At 39.7% G+C, this 16341-nt stretch overlaps 1 pseudogene; it reads right to left on the bottom strand.

The window, feature by feature from the left end:
- The window catches only part of LOC109254480 (aldehyde oxidase 4-like), a 67440-nt pseudogene extending 51639 nt beyond the window's left edge, over positions 1 to 15801 (bottom strand).
- Between the last annotated feature and the right edge of the window lie 540 nt (positions 15802 to 16341).

Genomic DNA, 16341 nt, shown 5'->3' on the forward strand with positions numbered 1-16341 from the left:
AACCAAAATATAATCTGCAAATTATCCACACTCAGCATAAGGTTATCTACTTCATCAATTTGGCCAAATTTTACAATGCCACTTCCTGATGGTTGTTATGTGAATTGCAGACACAGAATCTGAGAACAAATAATCCATCTCTCTAAGACTGTCTGTGCATAAAAAAAAAAAAAGACAAATCACAAGATCTCTGCTTTTAAAAGCTCTCAATTCCTCACTAGTGTGGATTATTTCATTGGACAAAGATTATCCATTCAGGCTGGGTTAACATAACTGCAACCATAAGCCAGAGTTTTAATAGTACTTCATAAGAAACTAAAAATTTTTGAGTGAAGAAGTTGTTGAGAAACAAGGGAAAATATTAGAGAATTTTTATATACCAGTTACCATAACATTTAAGTTGCATTTTTACTTTGTTTTAGTCTACATCTTTCATCATAAAACTGAATTTCTGTCTAGGTCTGTTTACTGAAAGGGAAAAGAGCTTTCTTACAATATTTAGAGGTTTGCTTTCACAGCTTTCTTCTAAGAACTGGACCAGTTATCTTGGAAGTGATAAGTTTGTTATAGAAAACTACATTTGTTAACATGTTCTTTTTGTGTGCGTGTAGAAAATTGTGTTTGTTCATAAATTCGATAGTTATTTCATTTTGGGAGACAGAATTGCTTCAAATGTTTTTAAATAAACATTTTTCAAATAGCATAACCCCTAGATGAAAGTCAAATACTTCACCAGTAGCCCAACTGAAAGGGTAGCTATTGTTCTGTTTTAGAGGGAAATATGGCTGTGTTGGATTTATTGCTAGATGGCAAGTTGTTTCAGTTGTGGCATATAACCTGGCCGTAAATGTGATGGTAAAAGTTGAGCAATTGAATCTCTGGGGAAAAAGCTCTAACTTATAGCTTCTATTAATTTTAGGAGTAAAAATACTTTCACCATGGCTGATATGCTTCCAATGTGATGTCACTGAATGTGGATCTGGGAAGAGATGCACATAGCATACCACTATGTGGTATTTCTACCATGTAGATAAATAAACATACATAGCCTCAAGAGCATAGATAATAGTAAAATCATTAGAAAAATATGAATGTTGATACTTATTAGCTTTTTAAAAGAATATTATTTATGTAAAGTCTGTTTAATTTTTAATAATGGCTGTGTTTAAAGACTGGCTCACAAAATCCCTCAAAATTGAATATTTGGTTCTCACAAGCCAATACAGACCTGTCCAGGGCACTACTGAACAAATCTAGCATCTGTACTATCAACGTTTGAGAGGAAGAAATCTGATAAGCTGCAGCATTAGTTCCATAACTGTTAAGGTGATGATCCAAGTGTGGGGTAAGATCTGAATAAGACCAAAAAGTTTATGGCTGGAAGACATACACTATCACCAATGCCCATCAATGGTAACACGTTGTCCGGTAACACATTGTCTTAGCCTTCATGTTCCAAACACAATCTTCTAACAGAAGGAATTTCAAGGGAAACTATGGCTATTCATAATTTTCTTTCCACACACTGCTTTCAAAGCTTAACCTCTGTAGAAGTTCTTATTCAGTATATAAAAATAACATTTTGTTTCTTTAAAAAGTCCTCTAAACTCTAGTGAATGCTTTGTTATTTTTGTTGTGTTTTATTGTAATATGGTGTCAGTTACTTAAGAAACATTTGGGAAGTATTTATACACATAATTTGCCTCTTACTCAGGGTTCACTAATTTAAAAATGTGGTGGACAACTAATTTCTGTTATAAACTTCTGCTTTCTTATTTCACTTTCTTTTCTTGTCAGACTGGACTGTTCTTGTTTTAATTTAGGGCAAGGATGGGGTTGAGAAGTTAAGATATATTAAAATCAATGAAGGAATCTTGGTTGATATACCAATCTCTAAAAAGACCCTTTGCTATGAAGCACTGAATCTGACAAAATGAAAGTTTAGAAGCACAAAAGATTTCAAAGTTGGTGACCTAATTGGAGTACAGTAGACTACGTATTGTTGGATCCCATTGGCTAGTATCTTGTTGAAGATTTTTTCATCCATGTTCATCAGGGAAATTATTCACCACAACCAAGTGGGATTTAAATCCTGGGATGCAGGGCGGGTTCAATATCTGTAAAAAAAAATCAATGTGACACATCACATCAATAAAAGACAGGACGAGAACCACATGATCCTCTCAATAGATGTAGAGAAAGAATTTGACAAAATACAGCATCCCTTCTTGATAAAAACCCTCAAGAAAGTGGGGATAGAACGAGCATACCTCAAGATCATAAAAGCCATATACAAGTGACCCAATGCTAATATCATCCTCAATGGGGAAAAACTGAGAGCTTTCTCCCTAAGGTCAGGAACACGACAGGGATGTCCACTCTCACCACTGTTATTTAACATAGTATTGGAAGTCTTAGCCTCAGCAATCAGAAAACACAAAGGAATAAAAAGCATCCAAACTGGCCAGGAGGAAGACCAACTTTCACTCTTTGAAGATGACATGATACTCTATATTGAAAACATAAGAGATTTCACCAAAAAAACTGCTAGAACTGATCCATGAATTCAGCAAAGTGGCAGGATATAAAATCAATGCACAGAAATCAGTTGTATTCCTATACACCAATAATGAAGCAACAGAAAGAGAAATAAAGGAATCAATCCCATTTATAATTGTACCAAAAACCATAAAATACCTAGGAATAATCCTAACCAAAGAGGTGAAAAATTGATACACTGAAAACTATAGAAAGCTTATGAAAGAAATTGAAGACACAAAAAATGGAAAAATATTCCATGCTCCTAGATTGGAAGAACAAATATTGTTAAAATGTCGATACTACCCAAAGAAATCTACATATTCAGAGAAATCCCTATCAAAATTACACCAGCATTCTTCACAGGGCTAGAACAAACAATCCTAAAATTTCTATGGAACCAGAAAAGACCCCAAATAGCCAAAGAAAACTTGAAAAAGAAAACTGAAGCTGGGGACATCACAATCCCAGATGTTAAGCTGTATTAGAAAGCTGTAATCATCAAGACAGAATGGGACTGGCACAAGAAGAGACACTCAGATCAATGTAACAGAATAGAGAAATGGATCCACAAATGTATGGCCAATTAATCTTTGACAAAGCAGGAAAGAATATCCAATGGAATGGAATAAAGACAGTTTCTTCAACAAATGGTGCTGGGAAAACTGGATAGTGACATGCAGAAAAATGAACCTGGACCACTTTCTTACACCACACACAAAAATAAACTCAAAATGGATGAAAGGCCTAAATATAAGACAGGAAGACATCAAAATCCTAGAGAAGGAAGCAGGCAAAAACCTCTTTGACCTCGGCTGCAGCAACTTCTTACTCAACCCGTCTTCAGAGGCAAGGGAGAAAAAAGCAAAAATGAACTATTGGGACCTCATCAAAATAAAAACCTTCTGTACAGCAAAGAAAACAATCAGCAAAACTAAAAGGCAACTGACAGAATGGGAGAAGATATTTGCAAATGACATATCAAATAAAGGGTTAGTATCCAAAATCTATACAGAACTTATCAAACTCAAGACCCAAAAAACAAATAATCCAGTGAAGAAATGGGCAAAAGACATGAATAGACACTTCTCCAAAGAAGACATCCAGATGGCCAACCGACACATGAAAAAAATGCTCAACATCACTCATCATCAGGGAAATACAAATCAAAACTACAATGAGATACCACCTCACACCAGTCAGAATGGCTAACATTAACAACTCAGGCAACAAGAGATGTTGGCAAGGATCCGGAAAAAGAAGATCTCTTTTGCACTGCTGGTGGGAATGCAAACTGGTGCAGCTACTCTGGAAAATAGTATGGAGGTTCCTCAAAAAATTAAAAATAGAACTACCAGCTATGACCCAGCAATTGCACTATTAGATATCTATCCAAGGGATACAGGTGTGCTGTTTCGAAGCACCACATGCATCCCAATGTTTATAGCAGTGCTATTGACAATAGCCAAAATATGGAAGGAGTTCAAATATCCATCGATGGATGAATGGATAAAGAAGATGTGGTATATACATACAATGGAGTATTACTCAGCAATAAAAAAGAATGAAATCTTGCCATTTGCAGCTATGTGGATGGAAGTAGAGGATATTATGCAAAGTGAAATTAGTCAGAGAAAGTCAAATATCATATGACTTCACTCATATGAGGACTTTAAGATATGAAACAGGTGAACATAAGGGAAGGGAAGCAAAAATAATATAAAAACAGGGAGGGGGAAAAACATAAGAGACTCTTAAATATAGAGAACAAACAGAAGGTTGTTGGATGGGTTGTGGGAAGGGGGAATGGGCTAAATGGATAAGGGGCATTAAGGAATCTACTCCTGAAATCATTGTTGCACTATATACTAACTAGGATGTAAACTTAAAAAATAATAATAAAATTAATTAATTAATTTAAAAAAATCTGACTTGGAGTACAGTAGACTACATGGGATGCTTATACTAACATCTGTACCCAGTCACATTACGCTCTTACCTGTATGGGATGAAACCTGGTTTTGGTGTTTCCTACGCCTTCTACTGTGGTAACAGCAGCCCCATACAGAGAGCAGATGGGCACCAGGTACGCTGTAACTGGATAGTGGCTGTGATAGCATTTTGTAAAGAAAACACATTGGAATCATAGGGAGTGACTAACATAATTCAGGGAGTCTAGGAAAGTCATGGGACTATATTTCTCTGAGAATACAGAGAACACTAGATAACAAAACAAAACAAAACAAAGTGTAAGTTTCTATAAGTGTCCAGGAAAGAACTTACATATGGCTGGCATCAAATGGTAGAGAAAAATGGAGAAAGAAAAATGAAGAGTTTTGTATAAGACCTCCAAGAAATCTCTCCCCCCACCCCATTCTAGGGAGAAGAAATCTTTTACTTTTAAGATTATATATTGTGGATTATATGTTGTGGATTATAAATAAACCACAATGGGGTAGTTTAATCCATTTGGTTTTCAACTATGCAAAGCTTTTAAATATACAGATACTTTGGTTGCATGTTAGTCCAATTAAATCAGAATCTGTGGGTGGGATCACTTCATCGCTTTTTAAGGCTCGTCAGCTGATTTCAACATACGGCCATATGTGGAAGCCACAAGTTTATGCCCTTATCTTGACCACCTCTCCTACAGTAGAGTCTGTATTAATGACAAAGTGGATGTGGTTAGCACAAGATTCTCATCTCACTGTTTGGAAATGGGGTCCAGACCTCAGTCCAATTTAGCTTTTTATTCCCACTCAGACTAAGTGGGAATGGGAAATTGTCTTTAAGTCATGGGAAATTGTCTCTCTCCCATGGAATGCTTCCTCTATTCTCCCACCCAGGAAGACAGTAAGCATGCAGTTCTTCTGGAAGAAAAGACAGAGTGCTGTTCTTGGCTCCACCAGCCTTTTGAATGATCAAAGGTGTTTGGAAACCAGCCAGCTGGCTGGTTGGGGACCCTGGGAGAGTGCATGATGTACAGGGCAAGAGTGTGTAGCAGATAAATTTTTGTTTTTTTTATGTCCTCCAAGTCCCCCTCCCCCATTAAATTTACTTCCTCTTAATCTTATCCCCCTCTCCCTTCTCTCTCAACTGCTCTTCCAGTGTTCATTGCTCTCCTCAGCCTTATCCTCATGCCTCATCTGGAAAATAGAAGCATGAGCCCCCTCCACTCCCAGCCCACTGCTTCTTACCCAGAGTTTCAGTCATTGCCCTGTGTTCTTGGCCAGGAGGGCAAGAGTCCTTCCTCCTCTTCCCCTGTGCTCTGGCTCCCATCTATTCTTCTCTCTCCATGGACCTGGTTCATCACCAACAGTTCTCTTAACCTCTTCCTTTCTAGAGTCTCATTTCCCTAAATTCCCTTGGATTTAAAAGTAAATTCAAGTGTTTGCTCTGCTACACAAAACAAAACAAACAAAACAAAACCCAATATCTCTCTCCAGCTACTGGTCCATCTTTCTTTCCCTCCTTAGTCAAGTTTCTTCAGGAATTGTCCACAACTTCCTGGCTTTCCAGCCATTCCTGTGCCATCTGTATCTCATCTTCCAGCCCCATCTCTCTGCTGCCCTTGGTCCGGGAGCAATCTAATGGCACTGGGCCACTCCCTGGTATCTCATACTATTGATCGCTTCTGTCTTCTTGGAACTTTCTCCACTTGATGTTCCTCCTTCAACTCTGATTACTCCCTCTTGGTCTTCTTTGTGGGGGTGTCTTTCTTTGTGCATATCCCAGTCTGTGGTTTTACAGTGTCCTGTACCTATAAGCATAGTATAAGCTCTCATAGTATGCTATGTTCCAGATGGCCTGGGTCTGAAAACCTGCCTTCACCACCAGCTGGCCCATATGATCTTGAGCCAGTTATTCAACTTTCTTTGCCTTGATTTTTTTTTTTCAGTGTGAGTGATAGTAATGCCTATCTCAAAGATGTTCTTCAGACTAAATATGATAATATATGTAACCTACTTTGAACGGTGCCTGGCATACAGTAAGCATTAGAAAAATGATAGCTATTTTTATTATCATTTTTAATATTTATATTGACAGCTTCCAGTAAGTTATAGCTCCAGATGAGACCTCTTCTCTGAATGACAGAACTCTTTATCTAGATGCCTGTGGACAATCCCTCTTGGGTATCCTGTAATTACCCCAATATGATGTGTTCAAAGCTAAACTTACTACTTTCCCTTCCTCTGCTCCCCCTCTCCCGTGTTCCCTAATTTGTGAACAGTACCACCCAGTGACTTAAGACAAAAACTTGGAATCACACCAGACAACTCCTGCTTCAGAACCACTTTCAATTATAGTGAGCAAATTTACATTTTAGGCCAAGGTAATCTGAGACCTCATTCAGCCCTTCCAGGCAAATAACTCCTCTTAGTATATGTCAAAGACCTAAATCTTCTACCAGGACAATGTATCACTTCTTTGTGTTTAAGCCATTCTTACCTGACCCCCACTCTGAAATCTCTTGCTTAAAACCAAAGAAGTATTTGTATAGAAATAGATAGCATGGCCCTGAGAGACTGACACACAGGACAGATATACTCTGATGGGAACAAGGTAATGGGAAAGATTTGGAGCTTAGGAAGTTGCAGGGTGAGCAGGCCTGGAGGTAGAAGAGAGGGGGAATGCCTGTGGACAGGAAAAGTAGGAGGCTCTGTGTCCTTCCTAGATGTGCCCAGGGCAGGGCTTGGCCCAACACAAAGGATACTGGACCTTCCTGGACTTGGACTTGTATCTTGACACCATGACAGTGCAGGCGCCACAGCCTTCTCCCCCACAGCTGTACTTGGTGCCTATGAGGCAGACTGGAAAGGGAGGAGTCTAGGAATAGAGGGGCCCAGGTCACTGCTTTTCATGCTCTTCTTCCTCAGATACTGATAACAAGTAACATGTTTTCTTGAGTCTTTCTTGTTTAGAGAGCTGTTCCTTTTTTTTTTTGGCATATAAATGAGTTCACTGATTACAGATGAGAATAAATCCTCACTGACTCACACTGACTTATCTGCAATCCTCCAGGCCAGATTCGTTTCTGATGCAAAATTTTCCATATTTTACAAAGGTAATAAGGTAGCATTCCCAGTGGGTCTACAAGGCAGCACCTTGTAATCAAACACATTAATATTTCTGCAATGAACCGTAGGGATATTCACACTAAGTGGGATACATGAAGACTACCAACAGCCTCATGAGACATCAGGGTTTATATTCAAATGAGGTATAAAAAAAGCTTTTGAATTCAGAGTTGTGGACAATGGGTCACTGTGGAGGTGGTGGGAAATGGTGCATCAGAAAAACTTAGAAAATCCTTCTGTGAGGCTTAACTTTCCCTGCTCAGCAATGTATGCTTTTACCTCCTTATTGGATAGGGAATATTAATTTAATAACCATGGTTCCTAAACTGGTAACATCAGCAACCACTGTGTACATCTTCCCTACAAGATGTTTGCATTTTTTCATAAAGAGGGACAAATAGTATATGTAAACCTCCTGCTTTAGGTTCTATAAGAATCTATTAGAATTTGCTTTGGACCTTTTTCAAGTGAGGTTTAAAAAGGATTTTGTGGGTGGAGGTCATAATTGGCTTGGGCAGAGGTTAAGCTAATTTCATCTTGGAAATTGCTGCCCATGAAGAGATAATAGCTGGTCAGGACACCCCTGGAGTAAAGAGCTCAGAGATTGTCTGCGGAGGTCTGGAGGAGCCCCCCCTCCTCTGTTCTTTTGTCCCCAGTCTGAGCCAGTCATTTCTGCACAAGTGGGTCAAGCTTTCCACCTTTAGGCAGGGGCTCAAAGTCAAGTGCCATTGAACAGGGCATCGAACAGGGCAGAAAAGGCAAGAAACCCTTTCTCTGTGACTCTGGTGTCCTGAAGTTTCCAAGTAAAGGAATCTAGTTGTTGTCTGGCTCAAAGACAGAGGCTACTTTTGAGTTTTCACTTTGTCAGACCTTAAGATAGCTCTGTGATGTACATTTTAACATTGCCTTGAGTGAAAAGTGAAAGATGGATTCAACCAGCTGTTTTCTCCTTTGGTCACCAAATAGCTAGTTTGAATCCTCCTTCCTCCACCCCCACCAGATGTACCAGACTCAGTTACTTACAATTCTGCTGACTCATTCTGAATCTCATCATTAGGTGGGGTTGCCAGATAAAATGTAGGATGCCCAGTTAAATCTGAACCTCAGATAAGTAACAAGTGATATTTTAGTATAAGTATGCTTCATGTATTCAAATTTAACTGGGTATACTATATTTCTATATGCTAAAGCTAGCAACCCAACTTAGGTCAAATACAAACAATAATATATCAGAAGTTTATTTTGAGGGCCTTTTAAGCAGAAGAGCCCAAAGTGTCCTCAAGATAAACAGCCCTGCAGCATATCCAGAAGAAGCTACCCTGACACTAGATACTAGCAGCCAAAGTGTACAGTTGACTCTGGAATTTCCAACGGGAGCCAGTCTTTCATTAGTGAGTAATTGTTTCCCATGGTGAGGGAGCATAAGGCAAGCTGCTACCTCGCAACATGCCCTTGGGATAAGTGTGACATTCCTCAGGCACTCCTGGCTGCCCAAGAGCAAAGAAAAGGACAGAAAACAAATGGTTAAACTGACAGAGTCTCCATCTGTTTACAAATGTCTTAGTAATATTACAAGAAAAGGGCAATCTTGTCAGTAGCCTAATCTCCAGGAACTCCCTACTATTTTAACGATAATGCTTCGCTAGAGGGAAAAACAACCTTAGCTTGATAATAGCTAGGCCTCCAGTAATCTGTAAATATTCTTTAGCATATGGAAATCCCTTTAAGAAACTTCCTCTTGACTTTACCTTCCCCCAAACTCCACAATATATAAGCAGTCACTCTTCACAACCCCAGTGCAGCTCTTTATGCCCACAGGTCCTGTCCCTGTGCTTTAATAAAATCATGTTTTTGCACCAAAGACATCTTCAAGAATTCTTTCCTGGCTGTAATCTCTGAACCTCACCACCCTACCAGCACCAAACTGCATCATCCTATGCCAGGAAAGGAATGTGCCATTGGGGTCAAACTTGGTTCTTTGCCTCAAGGACCTCACTTCTCCTCTGTCTCTTACCACACTCTCCCACTCCCTCACAGCTCTTTATTTCCACCAGAATAAATTTCTTTTAGTTCCTCAAAAGCACTACATTCTGACCCATCTGACCTTAACTCATACTGCTGACTGGAATAGCTTCACCCCCCTCCCCCCCCACCTCCAGCCTTCTGTTTGCTCAGCAAACTCCTACTCAACCCTCATTTCTTCCTTCCCTCCCTGTGAGAAATAAGCCCACTGACCCAATCAAAGGACGGAGGTGGAGACTTGGAGCACAGTGAAGTGAGGCTTTAATCAACATTCTTGCAAGAGCAGGTGTCTGATGGACAGGCACACTAGGGGTAGAATATGGAAGGGAGATAGGGATGCCTACAAACAAATTTTGTTCTTTGTGTCACTGTGTTCCATCTTGGGAATGATACCTAAGCCAGGCTCCAAGTCAGCAGCAAACTGGGATCTTGTGGGAATATAAAGTTTTTATATTATTGGAGACCCATCTTAAGGAAAAGCACGCGATTATGAATATAAACTGGGCACAAGGCTTTGGAAAGGGCCATGGAAATCCTGTGAAAAGTGAAATAGGCTGGTGCTGATGTGTACATGTGGGGTGCTGGTTCTGGTGGAAAATCTGTTCATTCACAAATATTTATGAAAATTACCTACTTGAGGAACAAGTTAAAAATAAAATCCCTGACTGCATCCCAGAAATGCTGCCTCTGTAATCAGAGGTTGGAGCCTGGAAATATCAGGTGAGTCTTATTTACTCAGAATGACTTATTTATGATATTAAGCACCAGAAAGGAATGGACAGAGGGGTCACTGGGGAGACGGGCCAATGGGAGGCTGGGGGTGATTATGCGTAGGGCTGGTTCTGGCCATGCTTACTTGGGAGTGCATGAATTTTCAGCTTGCTCCTTATATAGATGAATTTCTTCATTTTAGGATGTCCAGAGAAAGCATGATGGATTTAGAAGTGATATAAAAGGGAAGTGAAAGGGAGTGCTGACTAACACTGAGATTTTAGAAGCTGGTAGATGGGAGATGGCATTCCCAGTGAGGGAGGACTTAGCCTGTTTTGATTTTGTTTTGTTTTGTTTTTTAGTGATAAGTCCAGGTGCTGGAATAGTGAGTGGAATAGGACATTAGGGGATATTACTGGCTAGAGTAGTAAAATGATAGGTTAGGAAACCAGACTGCAAGGGGTTAAATAGTGAGAGACCGAGTCTGGAGAGAAAAATGCAGCATCAGGTACACATAATTTCTTAGATAAGTTTGGCAAGGAATTAACAGGGAGAAACAAAGTAATGTTTTTAGATGTGTATGTTGGGAGGCAAAAAGACAGAAGTGGGGAAAGAAGTGATGATCCTGGAGGGAGGCAACAACATCATCTTATACACCATTGAAGGCCCAGAGCCTAACACAGTGCCTGGCTCTTAGTAGGTGTTCAATAAGTATATGTATTTTAACTTATTACTTTGAGATACTTATAGTTTCCTAGGAAGTTGCAAAAATGGTACAGTGACAATACCCGTCACCTAGCTTCACCCAAAGATGATATCCACATAGCTATAGTACAACATCAAATCCAGGAAGCTGATATGGGTACTACACTGATAACGAGACTAGAAAGCTTATTCAGATTTTACCACTTAAACATGCGTGCACACCATATATGTACAGTTCTATGAAATTTTATCTCATAGCTAGATCTGTGTAATCACTGTCACAATCATTCCCTTGTTCTTCCTCTGTATGGCTGTCCCCAAAACCAAGAAATTCTTTCTGAATATTTATTGCGGGTCTATTGAAGGTCTTAGTGGAGTAGGGAGTGAAAACAGGTCCAGATCAGAGGTAGAGAGCTGAGAGTGCATTAGCTCTATGTTGGACTTTTGAAATATGTTTATAGAACCTTGTTTTCCCCAATAAGAATTATGAAAAGGTGTAGGTGACAAATCAATGAAGTCCTCATGGGAAACTCCTGTCAGTGACATGCACCCCTAGGAACTGACTGGATGTTTTTATTTTAATGCTCCTGAATGTAAAACTGTCATCAGCTAACCAGGGGACTCAAAAAGTCATAAAGTTATTTCTAAAGTTAGCATACTCATGTTTCACTGGATGATTCTTTTGGTTTTGCTCAGGTGAACAACAACAACAACAACAACAACAACAACAACAACAAATAAAGCATAAATCTCTCTTTTTGGATGTATTCTGTCAGCTCCAACTAGATTCTACAAATCGAACAGAAGGGTATTTACCTTGAGCAAATACAGGGTGACTTTCTTCAGAAGTATTAGCATGTTCACTTTTTGCGACCCAATCCAGATTGATTACAGTCAAATATAAGGATATGGACTTTCCTTGGGTAGAATAGATTTACTTCAGGACCAGCATTCTTCTCTGTGACCTACATTATGAAATGAGAAAAGAAATGTTATGGCAATTCTATCCATTGTTTTGGGGACATGTTTTTTTTTTTTTGACAGATGGTGGTTTCACAAGGGAAGAAAATAACAAAGGAAACTTTTCTAACAGTTGGATCCAATTTTAAAGAAATTATGGAGCATTACTTCAATGTCTGTGAATTTTCCAATATATATGACAATTATAAGTTCTGGATTGTTTTTTCTTACAACTGTAAGGTTCCAAAATTGACTCAGGTAACTCGTGGTCATAGGAAGTCCTGGAAAAAGTTAGCCAGAGATTTCTTAACAGAGTCATGGAGGAGTGTGTTATAAAGGGAGCCCCTCCTGCTCCACACTTTGCTTCCAGCTCCCTAGTGGAGTGGAGGTGCCACTATCTGAAGGAAGAGCAGAAGGGAGCATGAATCTGGTTCTGCCTCTCATGTCACACTCCTGGCTGCTACTGCCAATAGATCAAAGCTGGCACATGAGAGGAAAACTGTCTGCTCTCCCTGGCCAAGGCAGTTATTCTGCTGGGTACAGTCAGGCAAGATTAGAAAGAAGGGGAGAGAAACTTACCAGGAAGTGTAGAAACCCAGAAACAGAAGACAGCATTCCACTAAAAGTGTTTTTTACTTTTCTCACCCCAGAAAAAGGCAACAAATCACATTATTCTTCATACACTGCCTGCTATTTCCAAAACCCTTTCTGAGTCCTCAGAAGATTTACCCAGTCAGAGATGAGCTCATCACCCCTTCACTCAGAATCTTAGCATGAGGAGGGGGCTAAGTATGGTGGCATCTCAGAAACAAAGCATTATTTCCAAAGGTGGGAACAAGAAAGGAGGAGGGAGTGATGGTGTGCAAGCCAGAACTACTATAACTTCCTCCTGTCTCCACTATAAGGAGAGGACACAGCCGAATGGCACTATTCTGTGCTATAAAGACATCCATATACCTGAGACAACATTCTAGGTAAATAGACATCCATATACCTGAGACAACTTTCCCCAAGTACTTTAGTTGCCTGATGAGTACAACACTTGATTTAATGCTGTCTCCTTCAATCATGACATGGCTTCAGGTTCCAAATGAAGAAAAAGGAAGGCAAGATTAGACTCTGGGAAATTAATTAAAGCCTGCCAACTGCAATTTTGACATATTTGAAATATACAGTACCTCCAGACATTTAAAATAAATATTTCAGTAATCATATGAGAAATACTGGTCATACCAATAGCTAGCTGCACTCATAAAATTGTATGGGTACATCCTGTTTCCTCCAGTAATTTATAAACACTCAGGAAATAAATTCCTTTTTAGTAAGTATATGAAAAGGGGAGAAACCTAACCAGTAACTGGAGAGATACAAGAAAGCTCCCCCAAGACACCATGCCCATTAGCTTAGCAAATCCTAGAAGGTCTGATTATAATAAGTTTTGGCACATTAAAGATTGGCAAATCATCTATTGGCAAGGAGACAGCACCTGTCATGCAATGAACTGTGGGGAAATGTAACTTGTGCAGGATTCTGGAAAGCCACCTGGCAGGGCCTATGAAATCACCATGGTACAATCTCACTTAGAGATTCTTTTGCCAGTATTGGTGAGGAGACACATCGTAGGATGTTCACTGAAGCATTTCTTGGGGGTAGTGGGGAACTGGAAGCATCCTACGTGTCTACCACTAGGGCACTGGATAAGCAGAATGAAGGAGGTGCACACCTGGGAGAACTAGCATGCAGAAGTAACAAGCCAGGTCTTCAAAGAGCAACATGGATAAATCTTAAGAACAGTGGTGAGTCATAAAAAGGTATTTATAGGTCACAATACCATTGGTGTAGGTTAAGAATACACACACACACTCATGCATGTTATGGCCAGAATTCGTGATCCCCAAAGACCACCAGGGAGCCGAGTCTGATGCAAAAGCAAAAGAGCCTTTATTTGAGCTAGCTCGAGCTCAATCCCCTACCTGCACCGACACAGCGGTGAGATACCGGAGAGAGAGAGCGAGTTTCAAAAGCACAAAGGTTTTATTGGGGTCTAGGGGCAGTTGGAAGGGAATGGCTGTGGCCTCAGCCAATTGGCTGGGGAAGGGTCGTGGTCTTGGCCAATTGGCTGGGGAAGGGTCAGAGTCCTGTTACTCAAGGGGAGGAGGCGTGGTCGGCTGGCGTAGGTCCGCCCCTTCAATGCACAGGTCAAACACTATATATTTCAAACATACATTTATATTTCTAAATATTCACGTGGAAAGTAGATGGGAAGGATATATATTTAAAATGCACAAAAGTGGATGTTTATGGGGGAAGGAAATAAAGAGAAGATAGGACATAAGAAGAAAAAAAAAAATGAAATAATATAAAACAAAAGAGAAGCCTTGTCCAGACCGTGATTATGGTGTGCCATGGACAGACGAGTGTACTTTGCTCAACTCTATGCCCCTGGGTCTAAAGGAAGGAAAGATAACCACAAAAAATAACCAGTTTCTTCAAATAAGTTTATGATTTCCTCCTCCTTGGCCATCTGTAACTTGTCTTAGAAGTTTGTAAGACAGAAAAGGGTAAAAACAGCAAAATATTGGCTGTGATTTCAAAAGATTGGAGACCTGGAGAGGGAATAATCATTCTAATGTGATATTAAGGAAGAAATGGTTTTATTTGCCAACAAAGGAAAAGCAGAAAAGCCCATTTTCCTCACACTCAGAAAAATTTTTAGCTTTTGATTTACTACAAACTGTCACTCAGAAATTGTTTTTCTGATGTTCCAGTTGGCTTCAGGTCATTCAAGATCCTGATCTACTTGTAAGCATTATTGCTAAACCCAGGTTTTTTCTTTTCTTTCTCTTTCACTTTTTGTTGTTTAGTTCATAGGTTTCATAAAAATGATGTTTCTCTGCTATTTGACAGGCAAAAATCCCAAAAACTTTTGTCTTGATTAAAGTTGTGTTTCTTTCTTTAGGGAAGAACATCAGTAATCTAACACAACTGAGGCTTGAGAAGCAAAAACATTAACACCAAGTTATTGTCCAAAATAATTTTCTATTTTAATATTTTACTAGTTTTTTTTTTCCTCTAATTGTCCCAAAGCACCTCGAACCTTTCATTTATTCATTTTGCTCATTCGAACAACTAGCACAAGCTAAGTACCAGAGTTGCCACATCTCTTCCAAAGTGGAGAAGGTAGTCTATTTACTCCATTTTTGGGGCAGAGATGCTTGAGCCTCTACGTTAACTGATTAGTCTGAGGAGATTAAGACAAAACAAAATCATTCTTTGCTATTATCAACCCCCATGTCATATATGCCTTCTACTAAAATAGCATTGGTGAACTCAAGTAGAGCTAATATCTGAATAAAGGGGGAATGACCTTAATTTTTCATATCTGTGTCAGATTTGACTTCTGTTTTATTATAACAAATAAAATGAGAGTTCCTTACTGATTGCAGAAGAAAGCAAAGCCCCTCATGCTTTAATACTTTGCACCAAACCTTGAACTAATGATCAATGTTCAAGCTCATACTACCAAACATGACTTGAAAAAGATAGAAGAGAGAGGATAAAGACATAACAAATGGCATTGTAGTGAAAAAGATTAGTTTAGCTTTTGTCCCTGGTATACAAAAATTCATATTAATCATCTCATAAACTTACCTTTCTTCCATTCACACACACATACACAAAATCAGCTCATCAGAATTGGGAACAGAAGCCATAGTACCAGGGGGGAAAAAATGCCTCCACCAGAATAGAGGTCTCCCCCACCCCTACAAAGAGCAGATATGTTAGAGCAAAAATCTGAGTGCCTATCAGTCTTGGGAAAGCCCACCCTGCAGCATAGGCTGACATGGAGTGATTTATAGCCACACTGCCAGACCAGGAGCACCAACCAGGGCTCTCTGCCAGCCTGCCCACAGGGACTGTGAATGGCTCTTGGCAGCACCCTGTCTCCTCCTTTAAGAGTCAAGTCAGTGTCTTTGCCTGTCCCTTTTGGAGTCTCACTGCTTTCTCTAGGGGAATTTGTTTAAAGCCAGGGACTGACAGATAAAAAGTGAGTTTTAAACAGGCTGTTATCTAACCAATAGTATCTAACCATTGATCAATACAAGGCTATTAAAACTCATAAGACTTGAGGTGCCTGGGTGGCTCAGTTGGTTAAGCATCCAAGTCTTGATTTTGGCTCAGGTCATGATCTCACAGTTCATGGGAATGAGCCCCATGCTGGACTCTGCACTGATAGCACAGAGACTGCTTGGGATTCTCTCTCTCCCTCTCTATCTGCCCCTCCCCTGCTTGTGAACATGCTCTTTCTCAAAATAAGTAAACATTA

The sequence above is a fragment of the Panthera pardus genome, unplaced genomic scaffold (assembly GCF_024362965.1).
Source record: "Panthera pardus isolate Hobbes unplaced genomic scaffold, ASM2436296v1 HiC_scaffold_10, whole genome shotgun sequence".
Taxonomy (NCBI): domain Eukaryota; kingdom Metazoa; phylum Chordata; class Mammalia; order Carnivora; family Felidae; genus Panthera; species Panthera pardus.